The sequence below is a fragment of the Hemiscyllium ocellatum genome, chromosome 11, assembly GCF_020745735.1.
Source record: "Hemiscyllium ocellatum isolate sHemOce1 chromosome 11, sHemOce1.pat.X.cur, whole genome shotgun sequence".
Lineage (NCBI taxonomy): Eukaryota > Metazoa > Chordata > Chondrichthyes > Orectolobiformes > Hemiscylliidae > Hemiscyllium > Hemiscyllium ocellatum.
This window is the reverse complement of record NC_083411.1, coordinates 54,050,797-54,074,116: the sequence shown is the minus strand read 5'-3', so window position 1 is coordinate 54,074,116 and position 23,320 is coordinate 54,050,797. Positions and strand designations below refer to the sequence as shown.

Genomic DNA, 23,320 nt, shown 5'->3' with positions numbered 1-23,320 from the left:
ACACTCTGCAGGTTTGGCAGCATCTGTGGAGAGAAAGCAGAATTAACATTTCAGATCCAGTGACCCTACTTCAGAATGCTGTTTTTTGAAGAAGGGTCACTGGACTCAAAACATTAACTGTGCTTCCTCTCTACAGATGCTGCCAAACCTGCTGAGTTCTTCCTGCAATTTCTGATTTCCAGCATCTGCAGTTCTTTTTGACATAGAGGTGAGGGTTGATCTCATGTCTCCAGGTCATTTATCCAGGCCTCCAGATTAGTCTGTTAACTGAATCACAACATAATTGCTGCTCAATACATTTTAACAAATCCTGTTCCTGATGAGAAGGGTCTAGATGTACATCAAAAATGATAGTTATTATATTGAGACACCTAGAACTTGGCAGCAGAAACAGAAATATGAGTTGTATGATACAACAGAAAGAACAAGGAAAGGGGAAGCAATGGCCTAATGGTATTATCGTTGGACTGTTAATCCAGAGATTATATCCAAGGGACCCAGGCTCAAATCCTGCCACGGCAGTTGGTGGAATTAAGAATCTAATGATGACCATGAATTGATTGTTGGAAAAGCTGACCTGATTTCCTAATGTCTTTTAGAGAAGGAAGCTGCCATCCTTACTTGATCTGGCCTAGATGTGGCTCCAGACCCGTTGCAATGTGGTTGACTCTTAACTGCCATCTGGGCAATTAGAGATGGGCAATAAATGCTGCCTAGGCAGCAATGATCTCATCCCATGAATGAATGAAGAAAAACAAAATTGTGAACAGCGACTGAACATGAATGCAGATTTTTAAAAACATGAATTCCACTGTAAATCTTCCAGATGTTAGGTAACAATGACCTGAATATTTCTTTCCTATAACTTGGAACACACTTCATTCAACCAAGCTGAGGTTTCATTAAGACATTGTGGAGAATTTGACTATAGAGTAACATTGTTTTCTCATGCATTACAATCATCAGCAGTAGTTCCAAACATAATAGCTTAGATAAGTTCCTTTTATAAAAGTAGAAAGAGATTGGTTAAATTAAGTAACATTATTGTTGAACTTAAAAGATGTCATTCTTACCAAAACTTGCAAACAGTGTGTCAAGTCCCAAAGTGAGCAGCATGAAGAAAAATAAAATGGACCATAAAGTTGCCCATGGCAACTGTGCAAGGGCCTCTGGGTAGGCAATAAAGGCCAAACCAAACCCTGAACAATGGATACAAAACAAATGATAATATTAGTCCTGCGTACAATCAACACACACTGATAGTGAGATACATGCTGGAAATGTATTAACATCATATGTAACAAAACCCGTATTCGTGCGGGATTCCTCTCCCAAGGGGCCACGGACCAGCCAGTATCGCCATTTCAATTAAATAAAAGCCCTTGTTAGGACGGCCGAAATATATGTATTTATATAATTCAAGAAGGGCTGCCATATTTTATGAAATAATTTGTTCTTTTGGTGCACCATATTTGTAAGGAAATCAAGGGGAATACATTCCATAACTAATCTGTGCCAAATTGAAAGTCCAGGGGGGCCCTCAGCCACCCAGTTTACCAAAATATTTTTCCTTGCATATATAGAGAGAATAGAAAATAATCTCTTCCCGTGCATATCCAGGGAGGGTAAGATCGAAAAGCCCAAAAGGAGAGATACAGGGTCCACTCTAATTTCCGTTCCTAAGATTTCTGTCAGAGCAGTTGCTACTTTAGTCCAATATCTACGCATCTTATGACAGGTCCATAGGCAATGTACAAAAGTGCCCACCTCTATTTTACATTTGGGACACATTGGAGATGTTCCTGCCTTAAATTTTGCCAATCGATCTGGTGCTATATGGGCCCTATGAAGTATCTTCAGCTGAATGGCCTGAGTTCTGTTAAGGATGGTGATTCTTCTGGCATTTTCCCAAATGTCATTCCACGTTTCTATGGAGATTTCTAGTCCCAAATCCTGATCCCATATTTTAAGCAGATTGTCTATATCTCCCAATACTTCACCATGTAGTAAATGATAAATAGTACTGATGGAAGATACCCGCATTGGCCATAGCATTCTACATTCTCTATCTGATTTATAAAGACTATCTAATAACATAGTCTTCTTCTGTATGTAATCTCGAATTTGGAAGTATCGAAAGAGGTCTCCATTAGGTAACCGAATTTCTGATGCAGCTGTTCAAAAGACATCAGGATCCCTTCTTTAAGTAGACCCCCTAAACAAGAGATACTCCTGGATCTCCAGAGTTTGAAAGTGGCATTTGTAAACCCCAGTTGAAATCCCCATGCTCCCACTATCGGAGCATAGGGGGATGTTTTATGTGAGTTGCCCTCATTTTGCCGCATTATATTCCAAGTTTTAATTGTGTTCAGTATTATGGGGTTTTTACAGTGATCCGTAATGATTTTCCTCTTGTCTGAAAATAAAAGGTTAATAAGTGGGCATTTTACTTGAGAAGCCTCAATGTCCAGCCAGATTGATTGCGGGTCAGACAAGACCCAATCAGCTATGTAACTTAATAAGGAACTTAACTGATATTTCCTAAAATCTGGGAAATCCAATCCTCCCCTTGCCTGTGGAAGCTGTAGCTTCTTCAGCTTAATGAGGGGCTGTCTATGATTCCAAATAAAGAAACCCAACCAGCCTTTTGATTTACGTAGTGCCAGCCTCAGCAGCATCACCAGAAGCATTCTCATAGGGTATAGGAGACGGGGCAGGACATTCATTTTAATTAGTGCTATTCTACCTAGCCAGGAAATTGGAAGGTCTCCATCGCTGGAGGTCCTGCCTTACCCTTTCCAGGAAATGCACAAAGTTAGCCTTGTATAACTGACCAAATGCTGGGGTAATAAAAATGCCTAATTATAAAAAAACCTCCAGGGACCACTGAAAGGGAAAGTGAGATCCGTCCAATAAGTGGGATATACTAGCAAGGCCACCCATTGGCAGAGCCTCCGATTTTGAGAAATTAATTTTATAGCCTGAAAATACACTAAATGTATTAATAACTTGGATTAAGCGAGGCACGGACATCAAAGGATTACTGAGGAATAGAAGAACATCATCTGCATAAAGGGTAATTTTATGTTTACCTGTACCAATCCTCGGGGTCCTTATATTAGGGTCAGCCTGTATAGTTTCTGCTAGTGGTTCAATTATTAGCGGAAATGGCAATGGCGAGAAAGAACATCGCTGACGGCAGCCCCTATCCATACTGAAGTTATCCGAGACTAATCCATTGGTAATCACAACTGCTTTGGGATCACTATACAGTGTTGAGACCCATTTGGTAAACACCTTTCCAACACCAAAGCTTTCCAATGTGTAAAACAAATATGACCATTCAACCCTGTCGAATGCCTTTTTTGCATCTAATGAGACTACTATTCCTGGCATCTTTCCCTGATGGCAGGCTTGAATCACATTCAAAACCCTTCTAACATTATTGGATGATCTACGGCCCTTAATGAACCCCGTCTGATCCTCCTTTATGATATGTGGCAATACCCTTTCTAGCCTCAATGCTAACGTTTTAGAGAGGATTTTAAAATCTACATTTACAAAGGATATTGATCTGTATGACGCACAATCTTCTGGGTCCTTTCCTTTTTTAAGGATAAGAGAGATATTTGCCTCTTTCAGTGAAGGCGGGAGACAGCCCTGACTGTATGAGTAGGTATACATGTCCATAAGTGGACCAGCCAATATTCCTGTAAATTCTTTATAGAATTCAGCTTGAAAGCCATCTGGGCCAGGTGCCTTACCGCTCTGAAGTTGCCTGATTGTGTCAAGTATTTCTTGGATTGTTAGGGGAACATTCAAGACCGATATCTGTTCCCGAGTTAGGTCCAGAAAGGTCAAGTTTTTTAAAAATGATTGCATCCTCCAAGTCCTGTCTTCACAATCCTGTGATTTATATAAATCAGAATAAAATTTTCTTAAGATTGCATTAATCCTTTTACGATCATGAGTAAAAATACCAGTACTTTCCTTGATAGACGTGATATTTGAGGGGCCTTCTTTTTCTTTGCAAGAAATGCTAAGTATTTACAAAATTCATATGACCTTTGTTTTGCAAATAATATTTCCCTCTTAGCCGTTTGGGTAAGGGTGGCGTTTTGAGCTGTCCTAAGGGCCATAATCCTTTGCAATTTGATAATAGAAGGTCTGTCAGCGTATGCTGTTTCAGCCGCTTTTAAGCGAGCTTCGAGCAGACGCTGTTGTTCTCCCTTTAATTTTTTCTGGGTCGCTGAGTATGAGATGATCAAACCTCGTGCGTAAGCTTTGATGGTCTCCCACATCATTGATTGGTTGCTAGCCGTACCTAAATTAATTTCTAAAAAAGTTTTAAATTCTTGAGAGAAGTACTTTACAAATTTACTGTCTTTCATCAGGAAGGGGTCCATACGCCAATGCCAGGGTGATGTCTCATTGTTCCTTGCCTTGATTTCCATAGCAGCGTGATCAGAAATTATAATACTGCCTATTTTACAGGATGATATGGAATTTTAAAAAATCGAGGGGCAAAAAACAGATCAATTCTGGTATGGCATTTGTGTGGATTGGAGTAAAAAGAAAAATCTCTGCCCTGTGGATGAAGGCATCTCCATATATTTACCAGTCCTAACTTTTTGTTCAAATCCATCAATTGTCTAGATCTGGGAGATACTCCTGCAGTACTCTTGGGAATCCCATCTATTTCCGGATCCATAATACAATTAAAGTCTCCCGCTATAATTGTATGATGGGCACCGAGAGCCATCAACTTTGAGAAGGCTTCCATTATAAATTTAAAAGGAAGTGCCGGGGGCAATACAAATTTAAAATCCCATATTCCTCTCCATTTATAAGGGCTTTAATCAGAATATATCGTCCAGATTCGTCTTTTATCTGATTTAGGATTTTGAAAGGGAAATTCTTCCGAATAAGAATAACAACTCCCCTGCGTTTTGAGCTAAAAGAAGAAAAAAAGGCCTGATCAAATCCACCCTGTCGTCATTTCAAGTGTTCTTTATCCAATAAGTGTGTCTCCTGTAGGAGAGCTATATCAACCCTTTCTTTCTTGAGGTTTGATAATATTTTCTTCCTTTTGACTGGTGAATTACTCCCCTTGACATTCCAGGTGCACCACTTAACCGACTGATCAACCATAATCGTCCAGGCAAATCCGAGATCCCTCGAGAGGGGAAACCCTATCCAGAACATCCCGAGCATAGAGCATATAAAATTCACAAAAATAACGGCTCTCTAATACACTCACAACAGTAAAATAAAAAACTATTTCGAAATAAAAAAAATATAAAACGTATTTAAATGGAGATTTTCCCCCTTGTTCCCAGGGGGTATCACTTCCTTTCCAAAAGTCTATTGTATCCCCTCCAAACCAGTGCCCCACCCTTGACCCAGGCGCCCCTCAATAGGATGAAGAAAATTCAAATATACTACAGAACTAGAGTTAATAGTGAGCACCCTACGCACCACCCCACCCCCCACACCAACACCTGGATATATTTGGTAATGTTAATACCATGTATACCCCGCTCCTAGAAACAGAGGTAAAATAGTATAAGGTAACCACCTCCCCCCAGCAACATTAACTAGACCCCCCAGCCTATATATATATAAAATAAAAAAACCAAGGAGGTGGAGAAAATAGTTTAGAAGAGAACAAATAAATAAATCCCTCTCCCCACCCCCCAAGATAATATTAAACAGTAAGGTAAAAAAATGATTAACATATTAAAAAAAAGGGAGGGTGGGATGTAAACCGGAGTGGGGGGAAAGCAAACCAACATCAATTATCTCTTACAATTTATCTAAGAGAGTCCAAAATTCCTTGGTCTTTTCCAGCGATCCGAAGTTATACATGGACCCTTCATGGTTAAAGCGTAGCGTCGCTGGGTAGCGCAAGGAGTACTGAATACTTAAGTCCCTTAAACACTTCTTCGCCTCATCAAACGCCTTCATCTTTCAGACCAGAGCTGGGGAAAAGTCCTGGAATAACATGATCTTGGATCCTTTATAGATTGTGGCTTGGAGATCTTTTCCAAGATTTCTGGAGGCTTCTAAAAGTATCTGCCTCCCCTTATAACTCTGCAGCCGGAACAGGAACGGGCGGGGACGCTGGTTTGAGCCGGATCCGCGTATTGCAACCCAGTAGTCCCATTCCACCCTTACCTGGCCTGATCCAGCCTCCAGATTTAAAAGCTGTGGAAGCCACTGTTCAAGGAACACTGTAAACTGGCCTTCCTCTTCCCGTTCGGGAAGGCCCAGCAAATGAATATTTTTTCGACAGACTCAATTCTCGAGGTTGTCAATGTGATTCTCTAAGGTCCAGACTCGCTGTTCGAGAATCCGGACCTGATTCACGGCCGATTGTGCTGTAGTTTCGGAGGTCGCGGCCTTTAGCTCCGCCCCTCTGACTCAGCGCTCGATTTCCTTGATGTCTTGCTTTTGCAGCGCGGCCGAGAGTGAGTCCCATCGGCTTCAGGATTCTTCTATAAAAGCGTCAATCTTCGCATCAAGTTTGGATATTACTCCCACGAGGCTCGCCACCGAAAGTAAGTCCCCCAGGGCGGCTGCGGATGCCTCTTCTGCAGCTGGAGAGGGTGGGGGAGGGGTTCCTGCTTGCTGAGAGCTGCAGGCTCCCCTTTAGTCATTTTTACTGGAGATGAAATTGTTTAAATTCAATACTAAACAACTAATTACATTAAGTAAAAACTACTTTAAATGATTTGGTGAGTGCGGTGGGGGTGGGCGACCCACTTTGCCCAAGTCTTGGGAGGAGCACTGTAGACTCAGACTTGCTGGGTCGCTGCCATCTTGGATTCCCAAAGAAACCTGGTTGATAGATCTTCTAAGTTTAAACCCATTCTAGCTAAGTTATATCATTGCCCATGGTGGTTACTGGGTAAAACATTTACATGCATGCTGTTATCAATGAAGTAGCGGATGAGTGGGAGATAATGCACTCCTCCAGCCTCAGTCAAACAAGGGGGCAGTGACAAGGAGTTCAGAACAACTGGAATATCCAGACCTGCCCTTGCTGGTGGTTCTTCCTTGCCACTCAAGCTGGTGTACAATGGAACACCTGCTACCAACAGGAACATGGTGGATCAAACCACTGGCTTCCTGAAGGTGTCAAATCAAGTTCAAATGGAGTACATCTCAAAATCACTAGAGGTTTGCTGAATCTCTCAAATCTTGTTTCCAGGACGGCAGAGTTATCCTGGGAGAATGAATAGGAGGAGGCAGGTGGTGGTGGTTGGCATGGTTGTCCCTGGACAGATACTCAGGTCGTTCAGTAATCTAATCACTGCCATGCAATAATTGTTCTACCATTCCCTAGCTATCAACCCAACTTTTATTTAACATCAAAATAAATCCGGAAATAGAAGCCACTAATAAACACAATCATTCCATGAGAACTTCATAGTGCACCAATTCCAATAATGTAGGATAAGTTGATCTTTCTGTTACTGAATTCTCTGAGCACCTGTCTTATGTTTGCCTGTTGCCCTGTTACTATCATTCTCAATTACTTTTCTATTCCTTTCTCATTCCATTAATCCCATTGACTCAATGCTCTTTTGGGCAAATTACACTCAGGCCCAGGTGTCCTCTTGTACCCCATTGATGTCAAACAAATGACACATATGTGCCATCCTGCAGCAGAATAGTACAGTTAACTTTTTATTTACCTGACTGTGCAAGCTCTGAAACGGGCTTGTTTTGCACATGAGCCATGTGTCCAAGAGTGGAGAAGATGATAAATCCCGCAAACACACTCGTAGCACAATTAACAACACAGACAATGATGGTACCTTGGTAACAGTTGTTGTGGAATTTGTTGTAGGATGACAATGTGATTAAACTGCCCCAACCCACTGATGTCGAGTAGAAAATTTGTGTTGCAGCATCTTTCCAGACCTGATAAATAGAAGGGAGAATTCATCAGCGCAGAACGATTTCACTTGAACTCATTCAACTGAAAAACTACATTGACCACAAGAAGCATAGTGTGAGTTAGTCCAGCAGCTCAATGTGATCTGACTGAATTAAACTAGCTCTGATCAACACCATTTCACTTAATAGGAGGGCCATCATTTGATTTTCCTTTGACTACTTGCTGCCAACTTTAAGATTTTCCCTCCAAAATTGACTCATAGCAGAAATAAAACCCCACTAGACCAAAAATCTGATCTTCTGCAAAGGCATTGCTATTTTCTGCACTGCAGTCTGTTAAGCAAAATGTAAACTGCATACAGTGGGTTGAATTTGGATCACAAAAATGATTTAAATTAGATTTAAAATAGGTATGAATGTCAAACTGAGTGCACATTTGTAACGAACCATCTTATACTTAAATGGTGAGGCTCCAGATGCTCCTTGTTATTTATGTGTAAATTCCACAGCAATTTCTGACTGCACTCAGAGGTTCAGAGAAATATCTCTGATATGCACCACTCTGCTGTTATAAAAATGATATGTCCTGACATTTACAAACTTGGCTCAGTGTGAAATTACCTAGTACATGCGTAGAGTCACATTATTATTGTTGATGTGGAAGAAGGGTTTGGGGGGGAAGGGGGAGAAGATCAACTGAAAGGCAGGATCTTAGCTCTCAGTAGCTCCCCCCAAGTCCTCCCATCTATACGTAGTAGAGTCCTTCAAATAAGTGTTGATGCATTTAGATGAATTCCCTCTTCTTGGAAGCCCGATAGGAATTCAACAGGATTTTGATTTCGCCTTACCTCATGATTGTCCCCTGGTCTCCACAAGTAGGTGCAGAACCAGGGAGGAGATGTTTCAATGGCCATTCATTGGCCACTTAAACACCATAATTAATGGCAGAGCATCAAAATCCATCCATGAATCTTCTGCCACCACGATAGATGAGTGACAAGAAGCTACAAACTAATGCTTTCCCACCCAATTTCATGTCCCATTGCTCCCAAATTGTCATTTGGAAGGGCATAAAATTCTGCATTTTATTTCTGAACTACTCTAAGTTCACTCATTGAGAGTCACATTTCCTTCACTATCACAGTTCGTGTGCTGTTAATTTTGCAATCAAACTATTTACTTGGTTAAGCAGATGCTCAGTTGCTTTCTCTCTGTAGTCACATCTCAGGTACAGATGATATTGTGACAATGCCATCTCCCACTTCTCGATAAACTCCAAATGTCATTGACATTAAACAGGTCAGGAGATGTCAAATGGACTACCACAGCTTTGCCGTTCTCAAGGGCAAGTAGAGATGGGCAATGAATGCTGGCCAGCCAGCAATGCCCATATCCCACCAATGTATATTGAACAAATATTGATGACATAGTCTCATAAGTGATTGTAACTGAAAATCTGATTACTGAATCAATCCATGATTTCAGAAAGAAAGAGGCACTGAGAATAAACAATCCTTTGCATCCCACTGCCGATCTCATCCAGTTGTATCTAATCTCATCATCCTAGCCCTTAGCATTGATTCCCTCCTGCTCATACCAAGATGATTACAACAATAAACTAACTCATTAGAATTCATCACAAAGTCTCAGCTAGCTTTTCGCAACATGTGCAAAATGATCTTTCCAAATACAAACAAAGACTGAAAGGTACATTTCAATTCTAAATTTTAATACCTCAATCAGACAAAATAAAAGAAGGAACAGTTAAATAAAAAAAGTGATTTTTGAAATTCAATTGATTCTGTTGTTGAGCTTACCTGAGCATCAGCCAGTTTGGAGAAGTCTGACTGGCTTCCGATGTAGAATTCAATTCCTTTAGAGGCTCCCTCCAGGGTAACCCCTCGGATCAGGAGTATCGTCACAACCACATACGGGATAATTGCAGTGAAATAAACAACCTGAGAATGGAGAATAAATTGGAAGATTTTCCTGTATTAGTGGTACAACATTTACTTTATTGGATCCAGCTGATTGTAAACTGATAGGAATATAAACAAAGAGTGAATCAGAAGACAGTTGGCTACATGATGGGGATATTTAACACTGAGCTACATGTTGGAAATAAGTTTAAATTCTACAATATTATTTTTAGTTTTATAATTAATCACATTCAGGGAAATGACAGATGTATTCAGGAGAATTGATGAGAACTTCATGAATATATTCAACACTTCATATTTCATGATTCTTTCCTATTCTAATAGTCCAGACAAATGGTAAATAAAACCCTGACCCTAATCTGCTCAGTCCCTTCCCCCAGTCCTGCCCAGCCTTCCGCAGCAATTGGAATTTCCCCCAGAGTCCCTGTGTCAGTGACTGAAACCCTTAGAATGAGGGACACATTCAGGAATTTGGGGGCATTGCTGGGGCTAGAAATTAGTTATGTTCAATTTCAGTTGTGGATATTACAATTTGTGACTGTTCTTCACACTTCTTTTTCACACTTATTTCAGCCTCGTCATTTCTCTGATTGTTGTGTTGTTCAGGGCAGGACCCACACAGTTTGTGGCTGAACACTTGGCAGGTGATTGAGCAGCATGAGGTGTCATATCTGCTCCTCTTCAAGCCTGTATCACTTCAAAGGGTAACCATGCTCTGTGGAAGCTACAAAGGATTACTGCACACTAGTTCATTTTCTGTTCTCTATACCTGGCAGGAACTGTTAACATCACCAAGGATATAAACTATGCACTTCACAACAGTCAATAAATTCTAGTTTTATTCTTACAGGGAATCTGTATTTTGTCAGTAGTTGTAACTGTCTTCATCACCAGTCATTTACCTTTCCTGAAGATTTGATTCCTTTCAAAAATGCTGTCCCAACCATCAGCCAGGCTAGAAGCAGACAGAGGGCTAAATGCCAGACTATCTCCCCAGTCTCATCCAATGAACTTGCACGGTGTAAAACTGCTTGACTGAGTTAAAAAAAGAGAAAATATTTTTCATAAGGGTACTGTTTATTACACATAGATACTATGTGCTCAATGCATCTGAGTATTTAGTGCAATATACAGGGCTTTTAAAAATATTCAGTTGTTACAGAATAAGTCCTACTTTTAAATAAGATAATTGTTACTGAAGTTTGATGTCCTTTATGTTTTTCTCTTTCTACATCTTATTCAAACAGAATGTGGGTGCGTTTGCTATATTTGAATCTGCAACTGCATGAAAAAATTCGTGGCATGCCTTAATGGGCTCCATCTTATGCTCAAATTTACACTTGAAATGGAACAGTCAAATTAATCTCCTTAGCTAGAGTTCTAGTTGGGAAATCAGCCAGGGGTTCTCTACTCCTATATACCAAAGATCTACCTTCAGAAGTCAGTACACATGTTGAGATTCCTATGTTTTCATATACTGCAAAATGGGCATGATCAGCAACCTTGTAAATTTATTGGCCATGTAAATGTAATGTTGAAGTAGGGCACTTCTCAAGCACCCTGCAGGTCATGGCTACTGATCAGATAATCCCTCAATGTATGTTCCAAACAGACATCACAGGCCCTAAGGCAGGCCTGGAAGTGCCCAGTCCTCCTCAGGTCTGAAAGGGCAAGGTATCTCCAATGTTTGATCAAGAGTTGAAGTCAACTGTTTCACATTGTTACTATTTTTGTTACGAACATGATGCTGATATTAAACCAACAAGATGTTTTGCTTAGAGCAAATAAATAATGTGGTATATTAATTTTAGTGCTGGTATGATGCCACGTTTCAATGTTATATATCCCAAAGACTGATGGATCATATCAATAATTCACTTAATTGTTCCCAAGAAAAACATTCTAACTGTACCAAGCCAGCCTGCAAATACAAATTCACGATACAGTGTTTAATATTAGATGAGATTCTAAAACTGAACTATGTTTACTGGATAATCCTGAGCGTTCAAATAATTACAAGGGAACAAAATAAACAGAGCTGTACATTTGTCTCTCAGATCGAAGATTCTGAAGTCTTTTGGGTTTGGGGAAAAATGCTGTTTATTTTCAAGTTGAGGCAGATTTGCAGAAATCTTGGTAAATGCTAGCTGTGTAAAACGGTTGCTCCTAAAACAGAGAGGTAGTTTTAGGATCTAGAGTTTAGAAGAATGAAAGATTATCTCATTCAGACACACAAAATTCCTCACTGGACAATCCTGAAAAATGTGTTGCTGGAAAAGCGCAGCAGGTCAGGCAGCATCCAAGGAGCAGGAGAATCGACGTTTCGGGCATAAGCCCTTCTTCATTAATCTGATTCCTGAAGAAGGGCTTATGCCCGAAACGTCGATTTTCCTGCTCCTTTGATGCTGACTGACCTGCTGCGCTTTTCCAGCAACACATTTTTCAGCTCTGATCTCCAACATCTGCAGTGCTCACTTTCTCACCATTTGTGGAGGAGGAGTTTGAAAACACATTCAATACTATGCACTTGGCTCATTAATAAGAACCTGTGGTGTTGGAGGAAGGATATTAGCACAGGCAGAGGAATGACTAACTAATAGAAGACAGATTTGCGATAGTGGGGGCATTTTCAGGATGGCCTATAACTAATGGAGTGCTGTAGTGCTGGGGCCACAATTATTTACAATATATTAATGACTTTGATGAGGAAAGTGAATGGACTATCGCCAAGTTTGTGGATGATATGAAAATAGATGGGAAGGCAAGTGATGAGGATGACACACAGAGACTGGAGGGATACAGGCAGAGTAAAAGAGTGGGCAATAAAACATGGCAGATTGAATAGGGAAATCCCTGGCAATTACAGACCAGTCAGTCTTACATCTGTGGTCAGCAAGGTTTTGGAAAGAATTCTGAGGGGTAGGATTTATGACTATTTGGAAAAGCATAGTGTGATTAAAGGCAGTCAACATGGCTTTGTGAAGGGCAGGTTATGCCTCACAAATTTTTGATTACTTACAGTGTGGAAACAGGCCGTTTGGCCCAACAAGTCCACACCGACCCGCCGAAATGCAACCCACCCATACCCCTACATTACCCCTTACCTAACACTACGGGCAATTTAGCATGGCCAATTCACCTGACCCGCACATCTTTGGACTGTGGGAGGAAACCGGAGCACCCGGAGGAAACCCACGCAGACACGGGGAGAACGTGCAAACTCCACACAGTCTGTCACCTGCGTCGGGAATTGAACCCGGGTCTCAGGCGCTGTGAGGCAGCAGTGCTAACCACTGTGCCACCGTGCCGCCCATATTGAGTTCTTTGAGGAGGTGACGAAACAGGTCGATGAAGGTCGAGAAATGGGTGTGGTGTATATGGACTTCAGCAAGGCATTTGATAAGGTTCCCGATGGTAGATTCATTCATAAAGTTAGGAGGTATGGGGTACAGGGAGATTTGGTTGTCTGGATTCAGAATTGGCTGGCTGACAGAAGGCAGAGAATGGTTGTAGATGGAAAGTATTCTGCCTGGAGGTCAATGTTGAGTGGGGTCCCACAGAGCTCTGTTCTTGGACCTCTGTTCTTCGTAAATTTTATAAATGATTTGGATGAAGAGGTTGAGGGGTGGGTTAGTAAATTTGCAAATGACACAAAGGTTGGAAGTGCTGTTGATAGTATCGAGGGTTACTGTAGGTTGCAGCACCTCATAGCCAGGATGCAGAGCTGGGCTAAGAAATGGTAGATGGAGTTCAATCTGGATAAATGCAAAGTGATGCATTTTAGAAGGGGAGGGTTGAACTTGAATGCTGAATATAGGATTAAATACAGGATTCTTGGCAGTATGGAGGAACATAGGGATCTTAGTGTTCAAGTGTATAGATCCCTCAAAGTTGCCACCCAAGTGGACAAGGTTGTTAAGAAAGCATGTGGTGTTTTAGCTTTCATTAACAGGGGGATCGAGTTTAAGAGCCGCGAGGTTTTGTTGCAGTTCTATAAGTCCTTGGTGAGACCACACTTGGAATATTGTGTCCAGTTCTGGTCGCCCTATTATAGGAAAGATACAGAGGCTTTGGAGAGGGTGCAAAGAAGGTTTACCAAGATGCTGCTTGTCTTACAAAGAGAGGTTGACTAAGCTCGGATTTTTCTCGCTGGAGATTAGGAGGAAGAGAGGTGACCTGATTGAGGTATACAAGGTAATGAGAGGCATGGAGAAAGTGAGGACTGCAGTTGCTGGAGATCAGAGCTGAAAATGTGTTGCTGGAAAAGCGCAGCAAACAGGCAGCATCCAAGGAGCAGGAGATTCGACGTTTCGAGCATGAGCCCTTCTTCATGAATGAGGACAGTGTGCCAAGCTGGCTAAGATAAAAGGTAGGAAGGAGGGACTTGGGGGAGGGGTGTTGGAAATGCGATAGGTGGAAGGAGGTTAAGGTGAAGGTGATAAGGTGAGGGTGATAGGCCGGAGGGGGGGTGGGGGCGGAGAGGTCAGGAAGAAGATTGCAGGTTAGGAAGGTGGTGCTGAGTTTGAGGGTTGGGACTGAGACAAGGTGGGGGGGAGGGGAAATGAGGAAAGTGGAGAAATCTGAGTTCATCCCTTGTGGTTGGAGGGTTCCTAGGCGGAAGATGAGGCGCTCTTCCTCCAGCTGCCGTGTTGCTATGGTCTGGCTATGCAGGAGTCCAAGGACCTGCATGTCCTTAGTGGAGTGGGAGGGGAGTTGAAGTGTTGAGCCACAGGGTGGTTGGGTTGGTTGGTCCGGGTGTCCCAGAGGTGTTCTCTGAAACGTTCCGCAAGTAGGTGGCCTGTCACCCCAATATAGAGGAGGCCATATCCCTCATGAGAGGCATGGATAGAGTCAACAGCCAGAGAGATTTCCCCAGAGCAAGATTGACTGGCACAAGGGGTCATAGTTTTAAGATTTTAGAAGGAAGGTATAAAGGAGACGTCAGAGGTAGGTTCATTACGCAGAGAGTTATGAATGCATGGAATGCATTGCCAGTTGTGGTAGTGGAAGCAGAGTCATTAGGGACATTTAAGTGACTGCTGGACATATACATGGATAACAGTGAGTTGAGGGGTGTGTAGGTTCGGTTATTTTATTTTACATTAGGATTAAACCTTGGCACAACATGGTAGGCCAAAGGGCCTGTTCTATGCTGTACTTTCCTATGTTCTATGTAATTACACTTGCATTAAATTTAGGATAAAACTACAATTATGATTTTCCAATGTAGCACACTTGCATGCACTGGAAACTTTGTATATTAATACACAGGGATCATCTTTGTAGACAGAAAAACTGTGTATGAGCTCTGCCCCGATTCAAATGAACAGAATAGATGACAGCCATTAACTCGGGCAATGCTCTGGCCAATCTATCAACCACCATAAGTAATGGCAGAGCATCAAAATCCATCCATGAATCTTCTGCCACCACGATAGATGAGTGACAAGAAGCTACAAACTAATGCTTTCCCACCCAATTTCATGTCCCATTGCTCCCAAATTGTCATTTGGAAGGGCATAAAATTCTGCATTTTATTTCTGAACTACTCTAAGTTCACTCATTGAGAGTTACATTTCCTTCACTATCACAGTTCATGTGCTGTTAATTTTGCAATCAAACAATTTACTTGGTTAAGCAGATGCTCAGTTGCTTTCTCTCTGTAGTCACATCTCAGGTACAGATGATATTGTGACAATGCCATCTCCCACTTCTCGATAAACTCCAAATATCATTGACATTAAACAGGTCAGGAGATGTCAAATGGACTACCACAGCTTTGCCGTTCTCAAGGGCAAGTAGAGATGGGCAATGAATGCTGGCCAGCCAGCAATGCCCATATCCCACCAATGTATATTGAACAAATATTGATGACATAGTCTCATAAGTGATTGTAACTGAAAATCTGATTACTGAATCAATCCATGATTTCAGAAAGAAAGAGGCACTGAGAATAAACAATCCTTTGCATCCCACTGCCGATCTCATCCAGTTGTATCTAATCTCATCATCCTAGCCCTTAGCATTGATTCCCTCCTGCTCATACCAAGATGATTACAACAATAAACTAACTCATTAGAATTCATCACAAAGTCACAGCTAGCTTTTCGCAGCATGTGCAAAATGATCTTTCCAAATACAAACAAAAGACTGAAAGGTACATTTCAATTCTAAATTTTAATACCTCAATCAGACAAAATAAAAGAAGGAACAGTTAAATAAAAAAAATTGATTTTTGAAATTCAATTGATTCTGTTGTTGAGCTTACCTGAGCATCAGCCAGTTTGGAGAAGTCTGACTGGCTTCCGATGTAGAATTCAATTCCTTTAGAGGCTCCCTCCAGGGTAACCCCTCGGATCAGGAGTATCGTCACAACCACATACGGGATAATTGCAGTGAAATAAACAACCTGAGAATGGAGAATAAATTGGAAGATTTTCCTGTATTAGTGGTACAACATTTACTTTATTGGATCCAGCTGATTGTAAACTGTTAGGAATATAAACAAAGAGTGAATCAGAAGACAGTTGATGTGGATAATTAACACTGAGCTACATGTTGGAAATAAGTTTAAATTCTACAATATTATTTATAGTTTTATAATTAATCACATTCAGGGAAATGACAGATGTATTCAGGAGAATTGATGAGAACTTCACGAATATATTCAACATTTCATATTTCATGATTCTTTACTATTCTAATAGTCCAGACAAATGGTAAATAAAACCCTGACCCTAATCTGCTCAGTCCCTTCCTCCAGTCCTGCCCAGCCTTCCGCAGCAATTGGAATTTCCTCCAGTCCCTGTGTCAGTGACTGAAACCCTTAGAATGAGGGACACATTCAGGAATTTGGGGGCATTGCTGGGGCTAGAAATTAGTTATGTTCAATTTCAATTGTGGATGTTACAATTTGTGACTGTTCTTCACACTTTTTTTCACACTTATTTCAGCCTCGTCATTTCTCTGATTGTTGTGTTGTTCAGAGCAGGACCCACACAGTTTGTGGCTGAACACTTGGCAGGTGATTGAGCAGCATGAGGTGTCATATCTGCTCCTCTTCAAGGCTGTATCACTTCAAAGGGTAACCATGCTCTGTGGAAGCTACAAAGGATTACTGCACACTAGTTCATTTTCTGTTCTCTATACCTTACAGGAACTGTTAACATCACCAAGGATATAAACTATGCACTTCACAACAGTCAATAAATTCTAGTTTTATTCTTACAGGGAATCTATATTTTGTCAGTTGTTGTAACTGTCTTCATCACCAGTCATTTACCTTTCCTGAAGATTTGATTCCTTTCAAAAATGCTGCCCCAACCATCAGCCAGGCTAGAAGCAGACAGAGGGCTAAATGCCAGACTATCTCCCCAGTCTCATCCAATGAACTTGTATGGTGTAAAAGTGCTTGACTGAGTTAAAAAAAAGAGAAAATATTTTTCATAAGGGTACTGTTTATTACACATAGATACTATGTGCTCAATGCATCTGAGTATTTAGTGCAATATACAGGGCTTTTAAAAATATTCAGTTGTTACAGAATAAGTCCTACTTTTAAATAAGAGAATGGTTACTGAAGTTTGATGTCCTTTATGTTTTTCTCTTTCTACATCTTATTCAAACAGAATGTGGGTGTGTTTGCTATATTTGAATCTGCAACTGCATGAAAAAATTCATGGCATGCCTTAATGGGCTCCATCTTATGCTCAAATTTACACTTGAAATGGAACAGTCAAATTAATCTCCTTAGCTAGAGTTCTAGTTGGGAAATCAGCCAGGGGTTCTCTACTCCTATATACCAAAGATCTACCTTCAGAAGTCAGTACACATGTTGAGATTCCTATGTTTTCATATACTGCAAAATGGGCATGATCAGCAACCTTGTAAATTTATTGGCCATGTAAATGTAATGTTGAAGTAGGGCACTTCTCAAGCACCCTGCAGGTAATGGCCACTGATCAGATAATCCCTCAATGTATGTTCCAACCAGACATCACAGGCCCTAAGGCAGGCCTGGAAGTGCCCAGTCCTCCTCAGGTCTGAAAGGGCAAGGTATCTCCAATGTTTGATCAAGAGTTGAAGTCAACTGTTTCACATTGTGAACATGATGCTGATATTAAACCAACAAGATGTTTTGCTTAGAACAAATAAATAATGTGGTATCTTAGTTTTAGTGCTGGTGTGATGCCATGTTTCAATGTTATATATCCCAAAGACTGATGGATCGTATCAGTAATTCACTCAACTGTTCCCAACAAAAACATTCTAACTGTACCAAGCCAGCCTGCAAATACAAATTCACGATACAGTGTTTAATATTAGATGAGATTCTAAAACTGAACTATGTTTACTGGATAATCCTGAGTGTTCAAATAATTACAAGGGAACAAAATAAACAGAGCCGTACATTTGTCTCTCAGATCGAAGATTCTGAAGTCTTTTGGGTTTGGGGAAAAATGCTGTTTATTTTCAGGTTGAGGCAGATTTGCAGAAATCTTGACAAATGCTAGCTGTGTAAAACGGTTGTTCCTAAAACAGAGAGGTAGTTTTAGGATCTAGAGTTTAGAAGAATGAAAGATTATCTCATTCAGACACACAAAATTCCTCACTGGACAATCCTGAAAAATGTGTTGCTGGAAAAGCGCAGCAGGTCAGGCAGCATCCAAGGAGCAGGAGAATCGACGTTTCGGGCATAAGCCCTTCTTCAGGAATCATTCCTGAAGAAGGGCTTATGCCCGAAACGTCGATTTCCTGCTCCTTTGATGCTGACTGACCTGCTGCGCTTTTCCAGCAACACATTTTTCAGCTCTGATCTCCAGCATCTGCAGTCCTCACTTTCTCACAGGACAATCCCACCATTTGTGGAGGAGGAGTTTGAAAACACATTCAATACTATGCACTTGGCTCGTTAATAAGAACCTGTGGTGTTGGAGGAAGGATAATAGCACAGGCAGAGGAATGACTAACTAATAGAAGACAGATTTGCGATAATGGGGGCATTTTCAGGATGGCCTATAACTAATGGAGTGCTGTAGTGCTGGAGCCACATTTATTTACAATATATTCATGACTTTGATGAGGAAACTGAATGGACTATCGCCAAGTTTGTGGATGATATGAAAATAGATGGGAAGGCAAATGGTGAGGATGACACACAGAGACTGGAGGGATACAGGCAGAGTAAGAGAGTGGGTGATAAAACATGGCAGATTGAATAGGGAAATCCCTGGCAATTACAGACCAGTCAGTCTTATACCTGTGGTCAGAAAAGTTTTGGAAAGAATTCTGAGGGGTAGGATTTATGACTATTTTGGAAAAGCATAGTGTGATTAAAGGCAGTCAACATGGCTTTGTGACGGGCAGGTTATGCCTCACAAATCTTATTGAGTTCTTTGAGGAGGTGACGAAACAGGTCAATGAAGGTCAAGAAATGGGTGTGGTGTATATGGACTTCAGCAAGGCATTTGATAAGGTTCCCTATGGTAGATTCATTCATAAAGTTAGGGGGTATGGGGTACAGGGAGATTTAGTTGTCTGGATTCAGAATTGGCTGGCTGACAGAAGGCAGAGAATGGTTGTAGATGGAAGGTATTCTGCCTGGAGGTCAATGTTGAGTGGGGTCCCACAGAGCTCTGTTCTTGGACCTCTGTTCTTCGTAAATTTTATAAATGATTTGGATGAAGAGGTTGAGGGGTGGATTAGTAAATTTGCAAATGACACAAAGGTTGGAAATGCTGTTGATAGTATCGAGGGCTACTGTAGGTTGCAGCACCTCATAGACAGGATGCAGAGCTGGGCTAAGAAATGGTATTTATCCAGAGTTCAATCTGGATAAATGCGAAGTGATGCATTTTAGAAGGGGAAGGTTGAACTTGAATGCTGAATATAGGATTAAAGACAGGATTCTTGGCATTGTGGAGGAACATAGGGATCTTAGTGTTCAAGTGTATGGATCTCTCAAAGTTGCCACCCAAGTGGATAAGGTTGTTAAGAAAGCATGTGGTGTTTTAGCTTTCATTAACAGGGGGATCGAGTTTAAGAGCCGCGAGGTTTTGTTGCAGTTCTACAAGTCCCTGGTGAGACCACACTTGGAATATTGTGTCCAGTTCTGGTCGCCCTATTATAGGAAAGATACAGAGGCTTTGGAGAGGGTGCAAAGAAGGTTTACCAAGATGCTGCTTGTCTTACAAAGAGAGGTTGACTAAGCTCGGATTTTTCTCGCTGGAGATTAGAAGGACGAGAGGTGACCTGATTGAGGTATACAAGGTAATGAGAGGCATGGAGAAAGTGAGGACTGCAGATGCTGGAGATCAGAGCTGAAAATGTGTTGCTGGAAAAGAGCAGCAGGTCAGGCAGATTCCAAGGAGCAGGAGATTCGACGTTTCGAGCATGAGCCCTTCTTCAGGAATGAGGACAGTGAGACAAGCTGGCTAAGATAAAAGGTAGGAAGGAGGGACTTGGGGGAGGGGTGTTGGAAATGCGATAGGTGGAAGGAGGTTAAGGAGAAGGTGATAAGGTGAGGGTGATAGGCCGGAGGGGGGTTGGGGGCGGAGAGGTCAGGAAGAAGATTGCAGGTTAGGAAGGTGGTGCTGAGTTCGAGGGTTGGGACTGAGACAAGGTGGGGGGAGGGGAAATGAGGAAACTGGAGAAATCTGAGTTCATCCCTTGTGGTTGGAGGGTTCCTAGGCGGAAGATGAGGCGCTCTTCCTCCAGCCGCGGTGTTGCTATGGTCTGGCGATGCAGGAGTCCAAGGACCTGCATGTCCTTGCTGGAGTGGGAGGGGAAGTTGAAGTGTTGAGCCACGGGGTGGTTGGGTTGGTTGGTCCGGGTGTCCCAGAGGTGTTCTCTGAAACGTTCCGCAAGTAGGTGGCCTGTCACCCCAATATAGAGGAGGCCATATCCCTCATGAGAGGCATGGATAGAGTCAACAGCCAGAGAGATTTCCCCAGAGCAAGATTGACTGGCACAAGGGGTCATAGTTTTAAGATTTTAGGAGGAAGGTATAAAGGAGACGTCAGAGGTAGGTTCATTACGCAGAGAGTTGTGAATGCATGGAATGCATTGCCAGTTGTGGTAGTGGAAGCAGAGTCATTTGGGACAGTTAAGTAACTGCTGGACATATACATGGATAGCAGTGAGTTGAGGGGTGCGTAGGTTCGGTTATTTTATTTTACATTAGGATTAAACCTTGGCACAACATGGTAGGCCAAAGGGCCTGTTCTATGCTGTACTTTCCTATGTTCTATGTAATCACACTTGCATTAAATTTAGGATAAAACTACAATTATGATTTTCCAGTGTAGCACACTTGCATGAACTGGAAACTTTGTATATTAATACACAGGGATCGTCTTTGTAGACAGAAAAACTGTGTATGAGCTCTGCCCCGATTCAAATGAACAGAATAGATGACAGCCATTAACTCGGGCAATGCTCTGACCAATCTATCAACCTCCTGGTTTAAATTTAAACAAAATCTGCCAGGTAAATGTCAATTAGCTCTAATGGGCACATCCCTCAGTGTAACAACTCAACCAATCAGAGTTCACTTGTCAACCAATCGGAATGCACCTCTCATTCAGCATCTGTTATTTTCCACTAACATAAAACAAATGTTGGAAATCTGAAACAAAAGCAAACATTTCTGGAGAAACTCAGCAGGTCTGGCAGCATCTATGGGGAGAAAGCAAAGTCAATGAATCAGGTCCAGTTCTGAAGAAAGATTGCTGGACCCAAAACATTAACTCTGCTTTCTCGCTGCAGATGCTACCAAACCTGCTGAGTTTCTCCAACAATTTCTGGGGTTTTTTTTGTTCCTGTTATTTTCCCTTCACTTTAGTATTTCTTGCAAATTTTCAGAATGAATGGAAGACAGGAAGTTTTGACTTAATGTGTCTTTTGTCAGCATTAATCAAAGTCTGTCATACTAAACAACAATGTACTTACTCCCAGTATTGCTCACTCGGACCCTGGTGAGGAATGGAGATTTCTGATCCATTTAGGCAAGTGTTATTATACGTCTGCAGCCATGTTGTATTAATGACTTCAAAATATCCATCGTCCAGAGTAAGATTGCAAAATGGATCTAGAAAATGTTGAATGTGTTTTAGAACTTTACTGCTCCTTGTTGAACAATGCTGCCATTTCTAGTGGTACAATCAGGGTTTCTGGGCAACCCAACCCAACCTCATCCATTACATAAGGTGGAATCAGAGGCATAGACTGAGGTAGGAATATATAAAATGAAGAGCCTCTCTTCTTCCCAGTGTCCACTCATTGAATCCAGGATAGGATGGTTTGAGGACTGCCTTTCTTACCAGATGTAAATTGACTCCCTAAGAGATGTCTTAAATGGGTATGCTGGCTGCCATTGGCATTCTTATGTATGTGTTGAAGGGTGGGGGTGGGGAAGCGGCACAATATGTGGGTTCACTCTATCTGGTCTGTTGTTTCCTAGGAGGGTAGATTTTCAGGTGGGTGCCCAATAGAGGTATCCAATGACATTGAAGAAAATTGCATTGTTCCATAAAGTGTTTGGTACTAGTGGTAGATGCAAGTAGCCCAAAAGCTCCCTTAACACACAAATAGGTACATCAACAGTGAAGGCTCCCATTTCATGAAGATGCATCCTATGACACTCAATAGCATATCCTGCATGTGAAAGAAATCACACAGGGACTGAGACACAATGTTTTTTTGTTGAGCACCAGTCTGCAACAGCACAGAGAATCACTAAATTATTATAGCACAGGATGAGACGATGCAAACTGTTGTGAAAATCCAAATTAGAGTTTCACCTAGTTCTTCCACTCAGTAGCTCTGAACTCCTTCCTTTTCAAACAATGATCGATCTCCCATTTGAATGTCTTGAATAAAAGTAACCTCCACCACACTCTCAGGCAATACATATGCAATCCTAACTTCTTGCTGTGTGGATAAAAATTTCCATTGAGTCACCATTGGTTGTGAATGGTTTTAATTGGCCCTTCATTCTATCCAGACTGTACACGCTGGGTACTTATACTGAGCTCCCTCCTTGTATTCCACATCATTAGTTCACACTAATAACAGCATCATTTAGGGATTTTAAGAAAAGTGTCTCATACACCATGTTTGAAGCTGACAGAAATGTCAGCATTGTGGAGCACAAACAGAAGAGACAAATGAGTAAAGAACTTTCTACATGGGCGCCAAATGTGTCCCTTCAGATCCACTTGGTCTGTGCTAGCCATGTGATAGTTAATGTATTCAGACTCACTCAGGAAGGACCAGCCAATCACTGAGCTTTCAGACATCCCATCCCTCAAAGACGATACCCCAGCCTCCTTACTCAGTCTGGTCTATAAGCTTAAGTCTCAAACTCCCTGGTCTCAATCCCTCACACATTAACTCAGATATTATATTGACACATTTTTTAGGTATTTTCATGACTATATTTTCATATCCACATCTTATGAACAAGTTCTAACTCC

The 23,320-nt window shown here is 41.5% G+C and overlaps 1 pseudogene; it reads right to left on the bottom strand.

Moving 5' to 3' along the window:
- The window catches only part of LOC132819999 (sodium- and chloride-dependent neutral and basic amino acid transporter B(0+)-like), a 129,019-nt pseudogene that overhangs the window by 11,062 nt on the left and 94,637 nt on the right, over positions 1-23,320 (bottom strand).